This window comes from Mauremys mutica, chromosome 16, assembly GCF_020497125.1.
Source record: "Mauremys mutica isolate MM-2020 ecotype Southern chromosome 16, ASM2049712v1, whole genome shotgun sequence".
Classification (NCBI taxonomy): Eukaryota; Metazoa; Chordata; order Testudines; family Geoemydidae; genus Mauremys; species Mauremys mutica.
The window spans coordinates 14579707-14602728 of NC_059087.1; the positions used below are offsets into that span (position 1 = coordinate 14579707).

At 45.9% G+C, this 23022-nt stretch overlaps 1 protein-coding gene across 1 annotated transcript in view; it reads right to left on the reverse strand.

The window, feature by feature from the left end:
- The window catches only part of GALNT9 (polypeptide N-acetylgalactosaminyltransferase 9), a 684555-nt gene that overhangs the window by 469555 nt on the left and 191978 nt on the right, over window positions 1-23022 (reverse strand). The window contains exons 3-4 of the mRNA XM_044990515.1: window positions 9113-9318; window positions 7334-7453 (exon numbers count right to left, since the gene is read on the reverse strand). The gene's annotated coding sequence lies outside the window, so the exon portion shown is untranslated. The remainder of the gene's footprint in view (window positions 1-7333; window positions 7454-9112; window positions 9319-23022) is intronic.

Here is a 23022-nt window from a genome sequence, read left to right on the forward strand (position 1 = left end):
AATGAAATGATTTACACTGGTATTCTCCCTACAGGTGCAGAGAGCACGTCTGCTTTCCTAGAGGAGCAGGCGCGTGCCTTCCTTTTTGGGCCCCGGTGGCCAGCAAGTTATGCAGTCTGTCACCTCACGGTCAGGATCCCTTGTTAATCCCTCAGGCTGAAAGGTCAATAATTCCCCCTTCTCTTTCCCTCTGTGTTGTGTAAAGTTCCTTGATGGAGGCAAAAGTCAGAAAGAGAAGATCACTCATTCATTAAAACCGTGGCTTTGAACAAGGCCCGAAGTGTTATTCCAGGGCTCCTGTAATGAAACACACCACAGCCACTCTTGTGTAGCTCTGATGAGCAGCCTCAACGCAAAGGAGCAATCGTTCTTCAGGAAATATATGCAGCTGTGACAAGTACTGCTGCACTTCCAGAGCACTCTTCTTCTCTGAGGAATCCAGTTCCCATCCTCCCTCTATGTGATTTAGATGGAATTATGGCCCCATCAGGTACTCAGAGGAGACTAATGCACTCTGCTTCTTGGACTCAGGTTAAATACTGGGGCAAGAATTATACTATTGTTTTCTATAGCTGCTTCTCCACTCTCCCCTGTCGGTTTCTCCCCATATGTTAATAGAATGAGGGCCGAGGGGTGTAAATAAGCAGTTAATCCTGCTGTGAAGCACAGGTTGACCAGAAAGCTCCCAGAGCAGGTGAGCTTAATTCTCCTGTTAGAGTCTTGGTCTCTAGGGAAGCTTCATGAGGCCCAGAGGACTTTCCTTGGAAGTAGAATGATTTAAGAGAACAATAATGGGCTATGAAGCCTTTCTCTCTTTATGTCTTATTCTGTCAGAGTCCCAGATGTCTTACAGTCTTCCCAAGTGGGCTCACATAAGTTTGAGAAATAGGCTGAAGACCTGCAGACATGATTTTGAAAGGCCAGTCATTTAATGAAGACATGAGAATTCCCAAACATAAAACATGCCCTCCCATTACATTTCAGCTAACTTAGCTGATTAGAGAAAAAAAATTCAAGTCTTGCATCTCGATAGGGTTGAAAAATTAAAGTTCACACCCAGTCTGATGAACAGAAACACCAGAGTTAGACTTTTTCCCATCTATAGGTTTTCCTACATCTTCCCATTATTTCCAAGCAGGTCCTTCTTCTGAAGCTGCATAGAGCCAAGAAGTGCAAGACTGATGCTACTGTGAAAATGAAACAGGAAAAAAAATCCCCTACTTCATGTATGTTGGAAAGCTAATACAACATTAGCATCGTGGGGAAAATTGCTTTGTATTCTAATTCATGGGAGGGGAGGGAGAAAGAGAGGTTTTCCAAGAATGACAGTCAAGTACTTAAGCTGTCCTCCAGCCAACATTTATTCAGAATGTGTTTCCTAGTGTAGTGGAGGATGTGGTTAATAATCGGTGAATAAACCTGGACCCTAAGCGCGGTATATAGGTTTAGAACAACTGGCACTTGTGCAGGTTAATGTGGGACTCTTCATTCAGAAGAAGCAGCTTCTGCTTTTCCCAGAGATGCAGATATTCCTATTGAGAATACTCTGCTAGATTCTCGGTGCTACTATCATGAATCATGAAGACCTTCTGTTATTTGATTGTTTGGGGCCCTCTTACTTGCCTGCCTTACTTGCCTTTCTGGTGGAAGAGAGCTATGAGCTGGCCTGCAGTCTCTAGCTCACCCCAGTAACCAAACGTAGAAGTTACAGAAATTGTTTGGGAAGGGAAGTCTCTGTGAGACTGTCACACAGTAGCACTGTTTTGCCACGTCCCAAAAGCAACACTGAAAAACCAATGTGTGTCGTTTCCACCAGGAACCCACGTTTTCATGGAACCCCCGCAGGAATTTGTGAAAGTGAATTGAATAAAGAAACCTAACAGCTTGGAAAAACTCCAAGGCCAAAGGGTTGGTTTTCCCTCCGTCCTCTATGTGGGCAATGGTGCAATTCCCAGTGACAAGCCTAGTTCAGATCTGACAATAATGCCGTATCACAGCCCATGTCAGAAATCCCTTGGAAGTGCCCAGGCTCGGATTTGCTAAAACTCCAGCTAGCTTGCAGCTAATCTCTGATTTCCATGCAGTGTCATTATGGGGCTGCTCAGTGCCAGAATACACCAAACCCACAGGGTGGCAGGAGCATGCCAGGTGTACCGCAACTTGGAGGCAAACATTGCAGGCACTTCAGCAGCTAGCCATGGTGGGTCCCACTAACCCCTCAGGCATGTGGCTAAGGGAAAGGGAATTTTTGTAAGACCATCAGGAAAAGGAAAGGGTTCAAATACCCTAGGTATAAAGGCTTACATTGTTACAGTTCACAGTGAGCAACAGCGGTAAATGTTTGGGTCCCTGGGGCAGTCCAATCGCGAGTCAAGGATCTTCAGGCCTAATGCCTGGGGTGCCCTCTTTGGTCCAGTCTCTATTCCAAGCCAGGTTTAGTTAGGGTCTCTCATTGGGGCTCCTCTGCACTGGCTCCCTGCCCAGCTGCTTCTGCTTCTACATAAGTCCCACCCGGACCTGCACCTCCTGGAATGTCTGGCGCTCGCAGCCTGTGCCACACACGTGTCTCTGCATAGGGTTCCTGGGGAATGCTTTCTGCCTCCGCTTCTCTGCAGCTCCCGCTCGCCACATGGCCACCACTTTCAAATGGACCCCAGCCACTCCTTGATTCTGGATCTTTTCTCTCACCTAGCCAGGAGGACGGGGAAGTACAGTGGGGAGGAGGCTGACAGGAAATTGTAGCATCTGCTTTGCAGATCCATGACAGTATTCCTTTTACTCTGGTGTTCTAGGTTTGTTGTTTAAGGCCTGCTCAGGATTCCTCTGGCTGTAAGGTCTCTGCTGAAAAAAGTGCATATTCTGCATTATTTCAAACAAGCTTTATTTGTTTTAGCAAAGCTGTAGATTCTGTTTCAGGGATGGGTATAAGCCAAATTTTTCGGGAGCGACTAATGAATTTGGGTGCCTCCAGTTTTAAGAGCCCAACCTGTGGCACCTTAAAGGGGTTTTATTTTCAGAGGATGGGTGCTCAGCACTTCTGAAAGTCAGACCCTTGTAGTGTGTGTCAAGAATCGAGGCACTCACAATCACTGATCACTTTTGAAAGGTTTAGCCACACTACACAGCAAGAGGAGTAATGGGCAGAGGGAGAAGGAATGCTCCTCAGTCAATGTTGCAAATATTGAAAATTGTGTGGTAGATTGATTATTACAATTAGACATTTTTATTACAGCTCTGTTCCTTTCAAATACACAAATGTCAAGTCATGACTTACGGGCTATATAAATCTCATTTTTAAATGTCGTTATCTCTACCAAATGCACTGAAACGACTGAGAAATGAGCCTGCGCTCAGGAGTAACCAGTGATTTGTCAAACATGCCTTAGATGTGTTTATTGGGCATCAATACGCTCAGTAAAGGACATGAGCAGGCATGTGATTTTGGAAGGAAGCATTCGAGAAGTTCTTGCCCTATATCCATACAGATCATACCAGAGACACAATCTATAAAGCTGGTTTGGGGAAGGTGATGTAATGGAGAACCTAGGTATAAGGGGATGGGGAGAGACCAAAGAAAGCACGTTTCCTATAAAATACAGAAACCCACCCTTACCCTTGAAATACTTCATAGAGACGTGTTGGCATTCTAAATTGACAGGCTGAGAGAAAGACAGACATGCTGTTCTCTATGTAATATTTTCATTCTTTGCAACACAAGCTTTTTTTGCCCACTAAGAGATGCCTTTTCTGGTGCTGGACTAGATGGATTTATTTCCAATAATCTTTTATTTTGTGATTTTTCTCTTTATTTTATTAACTTACCTCAGAAATCTGCTTGTATTTTAATTTAAAATCAACCAGAATTCGATGCTGAGATTGTTAAATTGGGTTATTGAGTGTTGAGGCGCCAGAGAGGGAAAGAGAAGCTGGGACAAGAGAAAGGTAATGTCTGGGGTATCTGGAGTAAGGCTAAGGGTTTACAATACCTCCCTGCGGAGTGCCAGAAAGGGGTTGGATGAAGACCAATATATGGGCAGATGGGGATTATTTAAAAGATCCAATGTAAAGGAGCTGTTCCTTTAGCCCGAATAGTAAAAAAACATCACTCTTCTCACTGAAGGTCCTAAATTCTACCCCTACTGATGTCCCCTAGTGAAGACTGTTACAATGCAGTGGCCTTTATGAAGAAGTCAAATTCCTGTGGCCCTCAGATGCTAAAAAACAAGCTTCTCTGAAGAGTGTGTTTGGGGGGAGAGGGTGTGTAAGTAATGCACTGGCCAAACAAGTCTCTCTATTCATATAGTGGATGACAGCCTACTGCTGTCACCTAATGGAGTCAGTCCTTTAGCCCACCTGACAGAGACCAGTGCTTCAGGCCCCATCTTCAAACCTTGCTGATGACTTACGCTAGGGATCATGATGCCAGGCTTTGTTAGAATTGAAAAAAAGAACTTTGTTGTCATCGAACCGTAGGAAACTGGAGATTTGTTTGGATTTAATGTCTTAGATTCTGTCGTGTGGCATTTCCCATAGTGCTGCTTTGCTTCCCCCCACCTCCATAGCAAAGCTTCATCTAGGATGGGTTAAAAAAAAAACAAAAGCAGCAGAAGCAGAAAATAAAGAAATTGAGTCGAGCTTCCTTCTGCATTTGCAAGTAAACACTGGGATGAACTAGAAGAGCATAAGCAGATCTCCAGTAACTCATTTGAAATGCTTCAGCTGTACGGTCTAGAGAACCGCACTGCACTGAAACACATACCAGTCAGGAAACAAGACACAGCCCATTCGAATGGTGAAAGGCCTTACTGACAAGTGGGGTTGCTTCCCCCTCTTCCCCCCACCCCTTCTTCGGCTTAAAAACAACGGAGGAAACCTGTACAAGTCTGGGCACAAAACAACCCCACATCTCTGCCAAACACAGACAGTTGTCAGTACGAGCCAGGCTCCCCACGACAAGAATTACATCTCTTAATTATTAGCAGCCTGGCTCCTGGAATGTGCACATTTTTTCACAGTTACTAAATAAGTTAATCACTTCATGAACAAGGAAATCTGCAGATGCCTTTGAGGCTTTGTTAACATAGTCCCTAAACCAGCTTTACACTCCCTTCTAATCCTCTTTAAGACAGTATGAGGCAGTGAAGTAGCCTATAATCAGTTTTTAAGGTTATAGACAATATCCCCACTCAAGCTGGTTGCCTAGAGCAACAGTGCAAGCACTGAATACTAGCAATGAGATTGGATTACTTGCCTTGTTTATTCATCCATATATATTTATCCTCTGCTCTGCCTACAGCAGAAGCAGGGATTTCATAGCCTGTGCCATACACGCACAGATGCAGAGTAGAGTTTATGTAAAAAAATGCAGACAGCCTTCAGAAATTAATCTCCTTCCTTTTCTGATTCTTTTTCCTCCCAGCTCCACATATCTGAGTTCAAAATGGTCCAGGAACCGCCTATCTGAGCAGTGTGTTTCACAGAAGACCTGTAGTATGTCAGTGTCACGCTTTGACAGGTGCCTGAATCACAAACACTGCTCACAGACGTTGGACCAGATCCTCTGCCAGTATAAACCGGTGTAACTCGACTGTAGCCAATGGAGACATGATACTTTACACCTGTTGAGACTCTGACCCATTAAGTCCAGAAGGTCCAAGGTACCACATACACAGTAAATTGCACTTTAGTGGAAATCCATGGACTAGAATTCAGCCTATTTCCATCCCATTCCCAAATATGGGTATTTTAGCCCCATTCTTCTCTATACTTGCAAAAAGGGGGGAATTTGGGTGAATTTGCTAAGTGATTTAACCCCCTTTCTTGTTATTCCCTAGATTTGGGCACAATTTCAGCAGAGCTCTAGAACAAGTGTGCAACCCACTGCCACTCAAGATGGCTCCACAGCCTGACCTGGTGGAACTGGCGAGTCATCAATTCGTTGTAGATAGTAGTTGGAGATAATGAGCTCCCACAAGGAGCTGATCATGGACATAAAATACTTCAGATATAGCACTTATAAATAATGCAATCAGTATCTAGCATGACACTGCGAGCAACACTCTAACAGCAGAGGACCCAGTGGAAATGCGAGAGAGAGAGAGAGAGCGCGAGTGTGTGTGTGTACATACATACATGTACCCACAAAGGTTTTGGATCCACAAACCTAAACATCCTCAACGTTCAGGGAAGCTCAGATAGGTGCATCTCCTTTCCGACAGTTTACAGACAAATTAGAAAGTGAGAGTCAGCATTTATTTTTGAACTCTGGTATAATTTTAAGCAACTTTTATGACTGTACAATGCAAACAAACCTCACGCCATGACAATGATTAGTGATGGGTGAATCTCAAGAGTGTGGGGACTTTGGATGTATTTGAATAAGCAATCGAGAGTTGTGATTCTTTACTGAAGCTTAGCCACAACTGTTAAGTCTATGAAACCAGTCTGGAAATTTTCTGAGAAGAAATTTCCTCATGAGATTTCCCCTTTCCAGTCAGGCCACAATGGCTTACCTTCAGGGGCGGCTCCAGGCCCCAGCACGCCAAACACCTAGGTAACCAAGCAACCAATCAGTCCAATAGTTCTATACACAGGGCTGATCCACACACACTTAGAGCTACGCTAAGTCCCTCCTGAAGCCACTTTGCTGACTCACAAAATGGAGTGGTGCAAAACTCAGCAGTTTCACTGTGTGAGAACTGATGCCATGGCCACTCCATGGGAGTTCTCGCTCCCGGATTTTGTTTTAGGTTTGGAGTTTAAACTCCCTCAAACTCATAAGGTGAAACAATCAAATATGCCCACTTTCATTTGGTTTGCCTCCAATTCATACTTCGAAAGTTGCAAATATTGCAAAACCATATTTCAGCTTTCATTCCCTTGAATAGTTTGTGAACCTCTCAGTGAAAATGGTCTTAATTTTGAAAGCCAATCCCAGCAGGCCACATTCTATCTTCAGTCTGGTGCCAATCCAGAAGAATTTTGGCCGTGCTAGTGTTTCCACCTTCTCTGTTTTTAAAACAGCATAAAAGATCTTTAAAATCCGCCTGCCTATCTGTATTGCTCATTACTTGCTCAGTCATATAGGTAGCTGCAAAACTCCCTTACCTGTAACCTGAAGTCTTTAACTCTGGTGTCCTTGTGAATATTTCATTGAAGCAGTAAACATGGGATCTAACTTTTAGGGTTTGTCTACATTGGAGCTGGGAGGTTTGATTCCCAGTTAAGAGTAGGCATACCCCATGCTAGCTCTGCTCACAGAAGTACCCGCTCCCTTCAAAAGCCTGGCCCTTTGTTTCTCTGATAAATTCTTTTTAAACTCTGGCTTCCTCACCTCTATCCCTTTGTTCTGCCGCTGAAGATTTTCCATTCTCCAAACCCCAACTCCCATCAGCTTCTCTGCAGGATCTGTTTCTCCTAGCTTTCACCAATCCCTTGTCGCAAGTGTTTCCACCTAAACAGGAGACCAATAAGGTTTAATGACAGGCCAGTGTTCCTGATCTGACAAGTATCTGACACAGCCCTGATTCCTGGCTGACTCACTACACACTGAGACAAGGTAATTAATATCCTTTGTTGGACCAACCTCTGTTGGTGAGAGAGACGAGCTCTCTAATATCCTGGGATTGACATGGCTACAACAACATTCATTATACACTGAGGCATTCTATGATACAGCAATTTCATAACAGCAACCAGACTTGGTAAATTGTATACAGATTCCCCAAACCATGCAGGCTAGCCAGCTGGGGGAAGGGATAGCTCAGTGGTTTGAGCATCGGCCTGCTAAACCCAGGGCTGGGAGTTCAATCTTTGAGGGGGCCATTTAGGGATCTGGGGCAAAAATCTGTCTGGGGGTTGGACTTAGATGAGGTCCCTTCTATCCCTGCTATTCAGTGATTCTAAAGAGGCAGTACTAGAAATCTCACAATATTGCCAACCTAAGTTTCCAGAACAAGCAGTTAGTTTGATTCATGAAAGTCTGATAAGCACCCAATCTTCTGGGTGCTTATCCAAGCTGCCCTTTGAGCCACGTCCATCAATGGCAATTAACATTTTGACACACCAAAGTAGTAGGTGATTTTACAATAGTTATAAGTGGTAGCAGTTACTGGATCTCTGCCTGCATATTTTCTCTCTTATGCACCTCTAACAAAAGCTACGTAAACCTTCAAAGGGTGAGGCAATGGTATAGAACAATCTGCAAAATGCTAAATGCTATGAGATGGTGACCCATTCCTGCATTAAGGATGATTTTCAATGGGAGTTTGGGCCCCTTTGGAAGTCCCAGACAGAATGCACAGGGATTCACACTTGAAAGTGAAAAGCAAACCCTTTTTCTTTCTGCTTCAAAGCTATGTGCATCTCATTGGGGGTCACATCTTATGTATGAACCCCATACTTGCAAACACACCCAAACCTTGTGTGCTATCTCCAGTCACAGCTACAAACTGGGCTGCCAGCTTTTTAAAAATGTAAAGCAAGAAGTTTCTTGCTTAGCCCTCCATAAAGGACCTTGTGTGCTCTGACACACATTCCGAGTAATTTCCTTGATTTTTTACTGCCCAGGGTCAATCATTTACTAAAACATCCTTTTAAAACAAAAACTCTTAATGCTTCCCCTGGCACAATCAAAATACACTGGATCCCTGTATACAATCTTCGAGTTACACATATGCTTTACTAGTTATCGCTTCACTGAGGTACTGTGGAAATTTTGAACTATTGAGAAGGGTGGTCTTGTGAATAAGGCACTGGACTGGGACTCAGAACATCTGCCAGAGATTCCTTGTGGGACCTTTGGCAAATCACAATCTATGTCAAAGATCCCTACCTGTAAAATGGAGATACTAATACTTCCTTTCTCCCAGTTGGTGTGACTCCTTCGTTGATACTGTAAGCTCTTTGGGATAAGGACTCTCTTATGCCATATTTGTACAGTGGGGCCTCAATATTAGTGAAAGCCTCTAGGCTTTGCGGAACCACTACTACTAATATTGATTAGTCTCACTGTTTGCCTTCTGGACTCTGTGTCGACAAATCAGGACCATCCTGATGCATCTGTAGCTCTGGGCCCAATTTTACATCCCTTGCTCCCTTGTTTAGTACTTACTCATGCAAGTGGTTTCAGTGGAATCCAGGAGGCAACTGGGTATGAGAAAGGATTGCAGAGCTGGGCCTCCGGCAGTGAGCTTCTTATGTCACTGACAATGCTCTTCAGAACAGCTAGCCCGCCAAGTCCTCAGCTGAGTGTGTTATTCTTTTCAGCTCGCCCGTAGATGGCACTGTGGTAACATCTTACCAACGACACGATGCTTTCTTAAAAGACAACATGAAAAAGAAGCCTTCAGTGTCCTATGCTTCCTGCATTATCTCCTCTACTAAAATCATTTCCTTGGCCTACTTTCTTCTTGATTTTTTTTCCTCCCAGAGAAATTATTTATCATAGGGGATTGCCAGCACTTAATAAACATCCCTCCAAGAATAAATTTGTTTATCTAAGGTATTTTATTATGCTGCCTCAGATAAAAGGAAAAAAACCTCCCCAGAACATTTTTGACTGAGCAAACAGTAAAGAGCAGCGTCCTTGAGCAGAGTTTTCAGAGGGGAGGTTTGTCAGAAGCCATCTCTCAGCCGTTAGGGAATGAATTATCTTCCAAATGAACAAAAGTAGCAGAAGGGTAGCGCTGGCAACTGATTCATTTTGACTTAGGCAGATTTAGGAACCTCAAAGTATTTTGTTCCAGGCTCTGAGTCAAATTCTCTAGTGCTTTGCACCTTGCATTGTCATCTATACCTGGGCAAGACAGTAGGAATTTACACCCAGTTTTGCACAGATTTATACACACACAAGATGCCAATCGGTACAGAATTAGGCCGTGTGCTTGATCCTGACTTCGTTACCTGTGTCAGCCTATACCTTGCCTTTCTTTGAATTGATTTAAGAGCCCATCTGTCAGCACTGGTGATTGATGTGCACAGCGGTGGCTTTGCTATATCAGGAAGACTTTTTATGCCACAAAGTCATCAAGTAACACCAGCTGGGTCCCTGGCAAGAGCAGCCCTGGGCTTTGGGAGACAATTTAGCTAGAGGAATGATTATTAGAAGCAGGAAGCCCGACGGTAGGATTTCTCATCCCAAATAAAAGATTTGCGGCAGCATAAATAATACATGTCAATTTCCAGCACCCATAAATAAAGTAGGTTAAACCCACCCCCCTTCCTTTCTAGTCAAGCCTAGTTAGCTGCTCAGAGCAGGGACAGTGCAGAGAGAACAGAGACAAAGAGCCATGCTCTACAGAAACATTCAATCCCTAGCTTCTCTCAAAGGATAGTGCCAACCAGGGACAGGGAAACCTCCCAAAGTTAGGCTGCTTAACTGACTCATCCAAACCCTTCTGGTCCCTCCCCATGATGCTGCCCACCTGCGACCCACACAACCAAGTGGACTCTAGGGTTCAAAGCAGGCCACCTGGGAAATAGGGGGCTGTCACCTGCTACCTCACTCCAACTCCAACTCCGTCTCTGGGGCCCCGCCAGGTGGCCGACTCCTCCCCACTGGGTTTTCAGGGACCAAGTAGAATGAATTTTTAAGTGCGAAGTTCTGTTGCTCCCCACCCACTTCAGTTGCACAGCAGTGGCTAGTCCCTGCCCCAAGAGGAATGGCCAGTAGGCCCACTCCTTCTAAAGCCCCACATCGCCATTGCCGTGTGCTAGGTTGCCCACTCTTCTGCAGGAGATTCTTCACCTCTGTGTCCCCTGCCCAGGGGCAGCAGCACCCTCGCTCTTCAACAGTGGAAGAGCAGCCGGGTGGAGATGCTCCAGAGCCACGGTCTCCAGTCCCCACTCTCACACAAGAACAGGATGAGCTTGTGGGCTAACTCACCAGCACGGCCCAGCACGGCCAAAGAACAGTCTTCGGCCACAGGATTCCAGCCCCCCTTTTCTTCAGGAACTCAAATTTTATTTCTTCAGTTACCCAAGTTCAATATTTCAAACACGCCCTTTTCCCCTTGACCCAGTATCTTCTGCAGGATCCTATCTACTGCAGGCCATCCAACAGAGAATCATATATAAATTGGGTTCTTTCTCCTCACCCAGGGTCTCCTGCAGGCAACTATCTGACGCCTTCAAGGAGCAGTGGGCGCTGTCCGGGGTTCTCTGCTCGGTGTCCCCGTCAGGCTCCCTTCTTATGACCCTTTGACCGCACTCCTGTCCCTGTTCTTTTATTAGTTGTCCCCCGCAATTAGTGGGTTTCTGAGGCTCTGTGGCACCTCCCCTTAGGCTGGGGGGGGGGGTTCCGTTAGCATGGGGCGGGCTTTGCCCGCCCCATTTCCTGGAAACCCAATAGATACTTGGTGTTTTTTATGAGGGCCAGGCAATCTTCAAGCTAGTCACCTGATCCCTGGCCTTATAGAATCAGCTTCCTCCCAGCAGATGCATTGCAGGTAGCACTAGGCCCAACTCCCCTTAAAGTGCCAGCTTGCCTGCAAGAAACAGGGATTTCAGACTTGTGCCCATTGCATGCCTATGCCTTTCATCCCCAGGGCTCTTTCATTGCTAAAGCAGCCCCAGAGACACCCACAGGAGAGGCTGCAGAAAAACAGAGGGGCACCTGCTTTCCAGAAGACTTGGATGGGATGTGGTGGGCCTATTGGCAATACATGGAAGAGAAGACTGAAGCAGAAGGGACAGAAAGCACTGAGCCTCCCCATCCCACCTAGAGCAGACCTGCAGGCAAGGTAAGAAGAGGGGCAGAGGTTGAAAGGATACAGGAGCCATTTAATGATCTACCCCATCTCCTGCTCAGAAAAAAAAAAAGCAAGGGTCATTTATCCAAACATTTCAGAACTTCAACAAAGCTTTTGTTCTGTTCCAAGTTGGGTGGGAGCTGAGGGCACAGAGAGTGGCAGGGGAGCTGGTTCACTCTTCCTTGACAATCTCCATCAGCCAGTACAGACACTGCCTGGGCCAGAGGCAACTTTCCTCTTAGCTGAACTGTGGAGAATGGGCCTCCTCAAATGAGACGCAATTGCCTTGTAATTCTGCATTGGCTCCGGCATCTCAACTTGCTTTTCCGTTGTCCAGTGGTTAGTGGAATCAGTCAACAGTCTGATGGCCCAGTGCTAAGCGGGAAAGCTAGGGAGAGGGGGAAAGACTGGGCAAAATGACACCTTTAAGGCAGAGCGTGCACGGACCAGAAAGGAGGATTAAGGAAGAACAGCATCCCAGAAAGCAGCTCCCAGAGATGTTGGAATAAACTCAAGTTCATACTTCAGGGAGCACATGGCCCACAGCAGTACGTGCTGCACACATTTATAAGCTGCATCAAGTGCTCTTTTCACATGCTTCCCTCAGCTCACGGCAGGGGGAAAGGCAGGGCTATGTTTGTATCTATGATGACCAGATATCCCAATTTTAGGGACTTTTTCTTATATAGGCACCTATTACCCTCCACCCCTGTTCCGATTTTTTACATTTGCTATCTGGTCACCGTATTTGTATCTGGCCCTGTCTCCTGCCCCGGCCCCTTTGGGAAGGCAAGTTCTGCAGTCAGCTCTAACCTCACACTGGCCTTGCACTTAGGATTGCGCCTAGTGCCTTCTCCGCTGCCAGCCCCTGGCACTGTCTGTGACCACGGGAAGGATGTGTGTTGTGGCATGACAACTATTGACATTTACGCAGCACTCCAAAGGACTACAGACTCCTATAGGTTCCAGTTCTAGAACTTGAACTGGAATCCACTAATTACAACTTGAATTAAACCTTTCGCCTTCGATGTTAAAGCTGACCCTTTTAGGGGCCTTCTGAATTCTGATTCTCCTGTGACTCGGGCAATAGGGGACCAGAAATTGGGACTCTGATCTGCTTGGCTGGATGTGCTCTCTTAGGTCCAGGACAGCAGATAATCTTTCCAGAAACTGTTTCCCCAGAACAGCAGGGCTAAGATCTCCTGCAGTTCAACCTGACCTCCTCATTCCTTGTCTTGGGAAAAAGTCATCCAGTACCCTTGCCTGTAGAGGGCTTGCCTGTCCCTCTTATCTTCCAATACACGTCTTCTGATTTTGGACAGAGGGCCAGCATAAGAGCTAGGTATCACTTAAGCCCTAGGAAAGTAAATGGTGCATAAGCTTTGTACTGGCCCTCTGCATAGGGGTGGATCACCCAGGAAGATTATTTCCTACGATATCGTGGGAAGCTGTAGCTGAATACACCCAGCCATGCTTGGCAGTTTCTTTCACAGCACCTTCTTTCTGCTAATAAGAAAGTATTTAAGCAGCTCTGGTGGAGCCATTGATCACCAAGCAGATGATGATGTAGAGCAGTTCACTTTCCTCTGTTCCTTAGTGCTTAGGGCATGATCTTGCAAAGCTCCTAGACTTAATTGGATTAGCACTGTAAGACTCCCAAATCCTGAATTTCTGCCAGAATCACCCACTTGACCAATGTACTAGTCACCATATCTAAGCCTCAAGAAAGCAGGGAGGACACAACTTGGAGTAGTTTGCTGGAAAATTGCCCCTCCCGCTCCAGAACCCAGCTGATAAGCAACTTAATAGTAGCAGCTATCTAGAGGCAGGGTGAATTACAGAATGGATGTGATGCATTCAGCAGTTAGAAATGCAGAGGAAATTCCAAGGACAGACACAAAACACATCACATCACACCATCTGCAGTTTCTGCTCTTAAACATTGCTGCAATAACCTTAGCCTCACAGGCAAATTCTCCACCACCTGAATTGCTAAATCCAAGCAATGTCACTGCTTGGAACATACTCTCTCTAACAGATGACACTCCTTGGGTATACCAACCTTCTGCCTGAGCCAAACAACTAAAATGCAGATAAGAGTTTATTGATTTTAGAATTCTCTGCCTTTGCCCAATAGCAACCTAAGCAATGCAGTTATAATCAGTGTTACAGAGGGCAGCACGCTCTCTCTAACTAGACAAAGGCAATCTCATTACCAGCAGCAATCCAAGTAATGAGGCCTCCCATTCAGACCCATCCAAATTCCATCTCCCTATGAAATCCCATCACACTCTTCCCCTCCAGCTCCAATCATCTCGCTAATCCCACTAGCCATGAAAACAGGGCAACGCTGGTGGAATGCTCCTTTCTCAAAATGCCTCTGTGCAGATCAGCTATGATCTCCACAATGTTGTTACAATAAAAATGTTGTTCTCTCTCTCTCTCTCTCTCACACTCACACACACCTGCTGTCTTCCGCATTTAATTCTGATCACCATGTCTGACTTCCAGCTCCCCTGTCTAAGTGCAGAGGCCTTTTGAAAACACTAAGATATCATGAAAAATGGTCCCTAAGGGAAGTTAAATATGAAGCCAATGATGGTCTCAAATGATCACTGTATGCATGAAAGGGCACGTTTTTCTATGTATGGCACCATAACTTTAACTGCTGCTGGACCGTGCATAGTCTTAGTAGAAGGTTTAATGGAACGAGTGCCCATTCTGTTGTACTAGTTTTCCACTAGGTCTGCTACAAAGATCATGTCTTCAGTGTACTAGCTGGCACATCTGTCAGCACTGAAGGAATTAAAATCTAAATTCCATCACAGCTGAGGTTATCCCAAGAGTAAAGACCCTTATAAGCATGTGGAGCAATTTGACATGAGATCCTGAGACTCCCCCTATCCAGCTTCCAGTCTACACTGATTCAAATTTTGGATGGGAGTCCAAAACACAACACATTCTCTACAGAAAAGGATAAATGGACACAAATCAGATATTAGGAATGGCAATATACAAAAACCTGTAGGAGAACACTTCAACCTCCCTGGCCCCACAATAGCAGATCTTAAGGTGGCCATCCTGCAGCAAAAAAACTTCAGGACCAGACTTCAAAGAGAAACTGCTGAGCTTCAGTTCATCTGCAAATTTGACACCATCAGCAAACTAAGACTGTGATTGGCTTGCCAACTACAACGCCAGTTTCTCCTCCCTTGGTTTTCACACCTCAGCTGCTAGTAGAGGGCCTCATCCTCCCTGACTGAACTAACCTCGTTATCTCTAGCCTGCTTCTTGCTTGCATATATATACCTGCCCCTGGAAACTTCCAGTACATGCATCCGACGAAGTGGGTATTCACCCACGAAAGCTCATGCTCCAAAACGTCTGTTAGTCTATAAGGTGCCACAGGACTGCTGCTTTTACAGATCCAGACTAACACGGCTACCCCTCTGATATATAAAAACACATCAGGGATCCAGAAAAACCTTCTTGGAGCTGTCTCTTTCACACAGAAACAAAGCATCCATTGAAAACATTCTTCTAACATCGCTTTTCCAGGATGGGTTCTTATGGAGAAAAGCACTTTCTAATTTACTTCTCACTGAAAAAGTTCCATAAGAAACAAATGGAACCAACAGAGCATTTTACACAGACATGAGTCCCCAAGATCCCCTCTTGCTTTTTTGTAACTCAATTTTAAGGTCAGAAGCCTCAGCATTAAAAAGGATAGGAGTTGTGCCACACTTTCCCTTGTATTTTTGTGACCCTACAAACTAGGGATGGACAAACCTGTTCTAATGCAAAACACAAATATTATTATTTAGCAAAAGATTTGGACAATGTTTTCAGGTTTCTCTAGAATGCACCATCTTGTTTTCAGCTGGCGCAGAAAGTGGAAATGCTGCAGGGGAAGCTGTTTTCAGTGGGTCACATTCTCAAATGGACCAAATCCATTCAGGCTATACTCTGCTTAAAGCCTATGGGAGTGTCAAGGGAAGACTGAGGAAAATCTTCAGGACTTGACGCTATATTTCCAGCTAGAACTGAGATAATATCCCATAGTTGAAATATGCCCTCAACTGCACGACCATGCATGGGCATGAGGGATTGGCAGACGGGATTAAGCATGCACCAAGGGAATGCAGCTGTGAGCAACCCTCCCAGCCTTGGTAGACAGAATTATGCAAGCAGAGTTCAAGCTAGTGTGCTGAAAATAACAATGTGGAAGTTCCAGCTCAGGCTGGAGCTCAGGCTCTGAAGCCTACATGGGTGAGGGTCCAAGCTTCCACCCAAGCCGGAGCAGGGCCCCCCAGAGGGGGGGGCAAAGGGGGCAATTTGCCCCGGGCCCCGGGCTCCGCAGGGGCCCCCAAGAGAACAGCGGAGGCTCCCGCCTCCGCCCCTCTCCTGGAGCCTCAGCGCATCAAGCGCCGAGTCTCTGGCCGAGCCCCTGAGCCCCGCCCCGCTCAGAGCCGCGTGGTGAGGGGGCGGGGCTGGGAGCTCCAATGGGGCCTGAGCCCCGCCCCGCTCAGAGCGTCGTGGGGAGGGGGCGGGGCAGCTGCCTCCGCTCGGCGTGGAGCTCACAGCCCCGCCCCCTCACCACGCGGCTCTGAGCGGGACGGAGCTCAGGCCCCGCCGGAGACGCGCTCGGGTAAGGGGGGGGGAGCGGGACCGGGACCAGCCGCCGCCGCTGCCGCCGCCGCAGCGCAGCCCGGTCTTCGGCGGCGGGGGGCCCCTTCTGTTCCGGGACCCGCCGCCGAAGTGCCCTGAAGGCCCGCGGCGGGGACCACCCCCCCGCCACCGAATTACCGCCGAAGACCGGGCTGCACTTCAGCGGCGGGTCCCGCTTCGGCGGCAATTCGGCGGCGGGGGGCTCCCGCCGCGGGTCTTCGGGGCACTTTGGCGGCGGGTCCCGGAACGGAAGGGCCCCCCGCCGCCGAAGACCCCGGGCCCCCGGAATCCTCTGGGCGGCCCTGAGCCGGAACATCCACACAGTGTGCTAATGCGAACCCCACTAGCACAAGTCTGTCTTCCTGGGCTAGGAGGATTTCTCCCAGCTACAATGCAGATAAACCCCAAGTGGGCACCACTTCCTTACTAGGACAAGGTGGGCAGAGTCCCCCAATTCACCAGCCAAGGCAACTGACCCAGTGTAGGAGAACTGTCATGATCTGCTGCAGACACAGGGCAGCAGCAAATTATTAATCCATTAAATTCCAGGAGAACAATGCCCAGGATTAAAATTAAGCACATGCTTGAGCGGTTAGCTAAATCAAGAATGATGTGAATAGCAGGGGTCAGTTTATTCATTCGGGGGGTGGGGAGATGTATCTGACACTAGAGTCTGAATATTTAGATTTGTTCAGAATATATTTGTAATATGTCTGCTCGAATTCAGATATCACTTCAAGTGGCTTTCACTGTACAGCTGTTTTCCTGCGCCAAAACCACACACACACAGTTCTGAAAGCAGCCAGTTGGTCAGCTTGTTTCTATCTAAGTAGGGCGACCATATTTCCCTGTGCTGAATATGGGACACCTGGTAAAATTACTCACATTCAAGCGAGTTCAATGGCAATTAATCAGAACTATGCAGTGCAAATGTTCAAATTAACATCAAGTTGACTGAGCCCCTGTTAAAAAGAAATACTGTGTAGTTGGATTCTTTTTATTTACCTTCTTATCTTTAAGGCTTTAGGGTTCACACAGGGAGGGGGTGACACACCCATCCCTCCCCACACACACACAGGGAGAGGTGACACACACACACACTCTCATACACCTCTCTCACACAGGGGGGTGACCAACCGACCCAACCCTCCCTACCCAGTGCTCTCTACCCTCCATGCCTGGCTGGGCCCCCAGAATGGACCCGCATCTCCTCGTACCTGGCGCCACATCTTCCCGAGGCAACATGTGGGTGCGGGGGCATGCAGGGTCACATACCACCCACCCCAGATTTCTAACAGGGTTCACACCAGAATGTGGCCAGCAGCAGCTTTTTGGCACTGTGCAGGAGGGAAGGGCAGGGGAGGAGGTGGTGGAGGGAAGGGATGACCAAGCCGGTGTCTTTGCAGAGGTCATGTCTACCCCACTCTCCCTCCTCCCCCACCCCCTCCCCATAGCTGGAAGCAGCTCCCATCCATCCCTTCCTGCCCGCACAGTTTCGAAAGGCAGCTAACACCCCCAGGCTGCTGCTGGCCACAGACATAACCTAGCTGCCTTCAGTCCCCTGGCTACCGCGCGTACAGGAATGGGTTAAACCTGACGTGGAAAAAAATCAATCCACGCGCTGTGTTTTCAATCAGATCAGCCCGAGGCCCTTTATTGATTGCAAGTGCGCAGGGGGTGACAGCTATTGGAGCTGCCCCGCACCGACTCCAGGAACACGCAAGCTTTTTAAAGCTTAAAACCAAAGACAAATTACACATACTTCCGTGTTAATTACCTTATTTGGAACACATTGCAAAATTAATACAGGTCAAAAGCAAAAAAGAACAATCACCCTTCTTGTTATTCACAGTCTGGTTCCTTTGCGGTTGGCTGAACTGTATATCCACCATTAGCTGGAAACCTGGCCCATGCTGGCGCCTCTGTAGAGGCAGTGGAGGAAGGAAGGAGCCTGCCAGCCAGGCTGCTGGTAAGCTGAGCACTCTGACCAGGGGCTAGTTCTCTGCACAGCACTGGGAGTAGGATGCACCCCGCCGGCAGGGGATACGTAGGAGCAGCGGGGTGAGGGGGCAACACGTAACAGGATGCTGCCTGGTGCCTGCCCACACTCACCAGTCACTACAGCACGCAGGCAGCGCCAGCCAAAAACGGGACCGGGGGGGAGGAGGGGGTGGCAGGGCCCTGCACCGACAGACTAGCAGAGGGAGTGGCTGGCCCCATGCACTTCAGCTTTGCCCCGCCACAAGCCTTGCACACCCACCCCCATCAACAGCCACTGAACCCCCCTTACTCACCGCTGGTGAGCGGGTGGTTGGTGAGCAGGGATCTGGCCAGCAGCAGGACCCACCAGCACTGATGGGGGAGACAGAAAATATGGGACAATTTGCCTGATTTAAAGAAAAAGTTGGGACACCTGCAGGAGGGCTTAAATTACACATACTTCCCTTTAAAAACGGGACATCTGGTCACCCTATATCTATGGATTTTGCATACTGTGGGCAGGGACCATCTCTTTGTATATGTTTTCTACAGTGCTTAGCACAACAGGGCCCTGGTCCTGACTGGAACTTTTAGGTGCTACTGTAGTATCAATATTAGGGAAAGAGGATAATCTTGTAATTAAGGGACTCTCCTGGATCCCAGGAGACCTGGGTTTAATTCCTGGCTTTGTCACAGATTTCCACAGTGGCTTTGGATAGGACAATAAATCTACAAAATGGAGCCAATACTGTTTTTCCCCCACCCTCTGTCTTGTCTATTTACTGCTGTGAGCTATTTGTGACAAGACTGTCTCTTACAATAGATAGGTACTGTGCCTAGCACAATGCCTATCACTTATACATTAACTATGCTGTTGTTGCAATGTTCAGGGAAATACATATCACAAGAAACATTAAAATACAAGATCAGTATAGTATCTAAGCAATAGCTCAGAAGCGTAATTTGTAGTGTCAGGATTGAATGTATTTCATTGTGCAGATCTAAATGTGACAGTGTAAAGATCATATCATATTGCAATTTGATATCCAATGAAGATTCCACAATAAAAATGCCATGGGATTTGGAGTGAGAAATGGTCTCTCTGCCATTGGGAAGAAAACAAAACTTTCTCAGACTGTAAAATTCATCACTGTCGAACAGACTAGGTATATATTTATTCCTGGCTGCTGAGGGAGCCTGGCTTTAATTTTTAATTTACGGTGGTCAAATGCTGACTTTTTTGCATTTAGCAGAACAAATAAAGCACTAATATGAAAATTGGATAGTTAGTACCGTCCTGCATTCAGTGGTGTTGTGGTGTGCCGCCTGGCTCATTACAGACTGGTTGCCTTACATGCCCTCCAGTGCTCTGTATTGAGTGCAGTAATTACACCACTTCCTTCCCATCTGGGATTCAGTCCAAAGACGTTTTACAAAGTAACAATGCGTTCTCTGTTCTCCCCCTTCAAAACAGAATCATATTGTTTAGGCTACAATAGCTTAAGTGCGCTTCCATCCAGAAGAAGGTCAATCATAACAAAGCACTGACATTAAGATAAAGGCTAAAACCATGATTTATGAATAGTATCCAACCCTTGACAGTTGGCACTTGAGTGACAAGTTTGTACCAGAAGCATTTTATGTTCTGAGCGTTTTGTAATTTGGGTAGTTCTCTACTTCACGTTGGTATTTTTTTTTTATTTGTCAATTCTCAAATCATGCTGTAGGTCTTAATTTTCTATTAAAGAAAATATAATGTTCTACTGCAATGAAGAAAACAAAGTTGATTTTAACCTATACTTTAAAGAAAGATTCATTTATAAGGGTGCCAATGGCTCCGCTTGTTTACAATTTGTGGTCTAAGGTAGTTTCCCTGTGGCTCTATATATGGGAATCTTGCTGTAGGAAATAGTTGGCATTGACTGCTGTCCTTTTTTGGTAACACTTTCAAAGAAAGATGTATGTTTATCAAAGCCATAGGGGTGCAATAAGCCCTAACATCAGACACACAAATACTGGCATTTCTCCTTTTACTTCCCTTCCTCCTTTCTATAGCAACCCTCTATCTTGACATCCAAACTCCCGTCTTTGCTGTGGTTCTGCTTCTCTCTCAGAGCTTCTGTCCCCATCTAGTCTCCTCTGTTCAGCACCCAGCTGAGGCCAGGATGATTCTCATCTTTCCATTCAGTTTCCTCCCCATAGCTCTGATCTGGTGTATTTTGTACCATCTCTCAGTTGTAGGCTTAGGGTACCCTGGTTTGTCTAATTTTCAGTCCATTCTAATATCATGGATTTGACATTCAGATCCAGGGGAAAAATGTTTACATGTTAAAGGCACTGCACTGGATCACATTAAAATATTCATGTAAAGAGAGTCTGAGGATAACTTCTTTATTGCTGTTTTGAATCCCATTCTGCCTGATGGAGACCATTCAACTGTATGATACAAATTTGGTGGTCTTGATTTAGCTTCACAGAGGCAAATATCCACATTCCAATTGTCACCCTTGTTGACAACATCTGGAGGGAAGAGACCAGAGATGCTCAGCTATCCTCCAGTGTCTGTAGATGGCCCCTCCAGATTCAGAGTAGAGGCCCATCGATGGAGTAATGTGCAGAATCCTCAAGAACTGCAGCCTGTGACCCACTGCACTTGGGAAAAGAGGTGGCTTTAATCTCAGGCCTGGCTAATTTTATTGCTGACAGAAGATACCAGTTTAACACACACACACACTCCACAGTATCTTCATTTGCTCAGATATACCGTTCAACCTAGATCATTCAAACTTCAATTACCCCAAAACTCCCTGGTATCAAAATAGGATCAAATCTCCTGACACTCATTCACTACACTGAAAATTCCCTCCATTCTCAGAAAGCTCATTTATGTGAATTTACTCAGTGTCCCTGTGGCTTTCCGATAATTGAGGCTGGTAAGGTCTTGATTTCAGGATATTTTGACCGATAATTGAAATTTTAGGAGATATGAATCATTTCAGTATATATATATATATTTTTATCTGTCTTAAGGAATTTTCTGATTTCCAAACATTCAAATTTTGGCTAAAGATTCCTATCTCAGCCTCACAATGTAGGTTTTCTAGCCAGATGTTCACACTAGTGAAACGAGTATAAATCCAAGGGGACATTACAGTATTTCCTAGAGCCTTCATGTGAGATTGGAGCTGTGTGGTGCTAATGTAGTATATACACACAGAAGACAGTCCCTTCCCTGAAGAGTTTATAGTCTAAATCAGGGGTAGGCAACCTATGGCACGCATGCCAAAGGCGGCACGCGAGCTGATTTTCAGTGGCACTCACACTGCCCGGGTCCTGGCCACCAGTCTGGCGGGCTCTGCATTTTAATTTAATTTTAAATGAAGCTTCTTAAACATTTTTAAAACCTTATTTACTTTATATACAACAATAGTTTAGTTATATATTATAGACTTATAGAAAGAGACTTTCTAAAAATGTTAGAATGTATTACTGGCATGTGAAACCTTAAATTAGGGTGAATAAATGAAGACTTGGCACACCACGTCTGAAAGGTTGCCGACCCCGGTCTAAATAGACAAGTCAGAATGGGAGAGAGGCAAGATTATTACAAGAACTGAGGTACAGAGAGATTAAGGCCCTGGTCCTGCAAATGCATGTGCTTTATTTTACTATCATGAACAGCCCCATTGAAGTCAATGGGATTACTTCAGCAGTAAAATTAAGCACAAGCATAAGAGTTTGCAGGATCAAGGCCTAAGTGACTCACCCAAGGAATACAAGAAGTCTCTGGCACAGCTGGGAATTGAACCCAGATCACCTGAATCCCAATCTAGTGCCTTGTACAAGGCCATTCTTACTCTTCTTTGATGGAGTTTATACAGCAGCACACTGGCATAAACTGAGGGCAAAATCTGGCTCCTTTACAACATATTCGGTATGAAGAGAGTCCATTGGCATGAAGGGAAGTTTTGTGCAGTTCAGGGATAATAAAATGTGGCTCAGAGCCATCACACAGATGGGGGGGGGGGAGAGAGAGAGAGAATTCACCTGAAATATATCAAAATATTTCCAAAGTGGAAATCAATGGCAACAATTCAGTGAATATGAAATTTAATTACCTATGGAGTATCAGGCCTCCATAAATATTTCAAGTTGACTATCTGCTATTGCAACTCATTAAAATTTAGATTCCACACTTTTTAATTAAAACAGATACATTAACAATCAGTATATGTAATGCAACGTGTACATTTTGCTCAAGCTCCAAATGTTCTCGCCTGTTTTAGTGCTTCACTGTTACAAACATGCTGAATAATGTATGAGCTGCTGCTATTGATGCAGAGAACACTTGACTTGCAGTACATATCCAAGAGTGTAAAATCCATGGAGCCACTTGCAAGGAATACAGCATACACGATGCAGGCAGCTGTCTGCTCCCCTCTGTATATGGATGATATTGTCAATGCTGAGAATAGACCTACATGGTCCATGTGCAGGAACAAATCTGATGCTGGGAGTTACCTGCTGGCTTGTTGGCCACCTATGCTCAGATCTATTACTCTAGTGTCCAGTGACCTTCATCACTGGGATGAATATCCAGAGCTATCTACAAACCAATTCACAA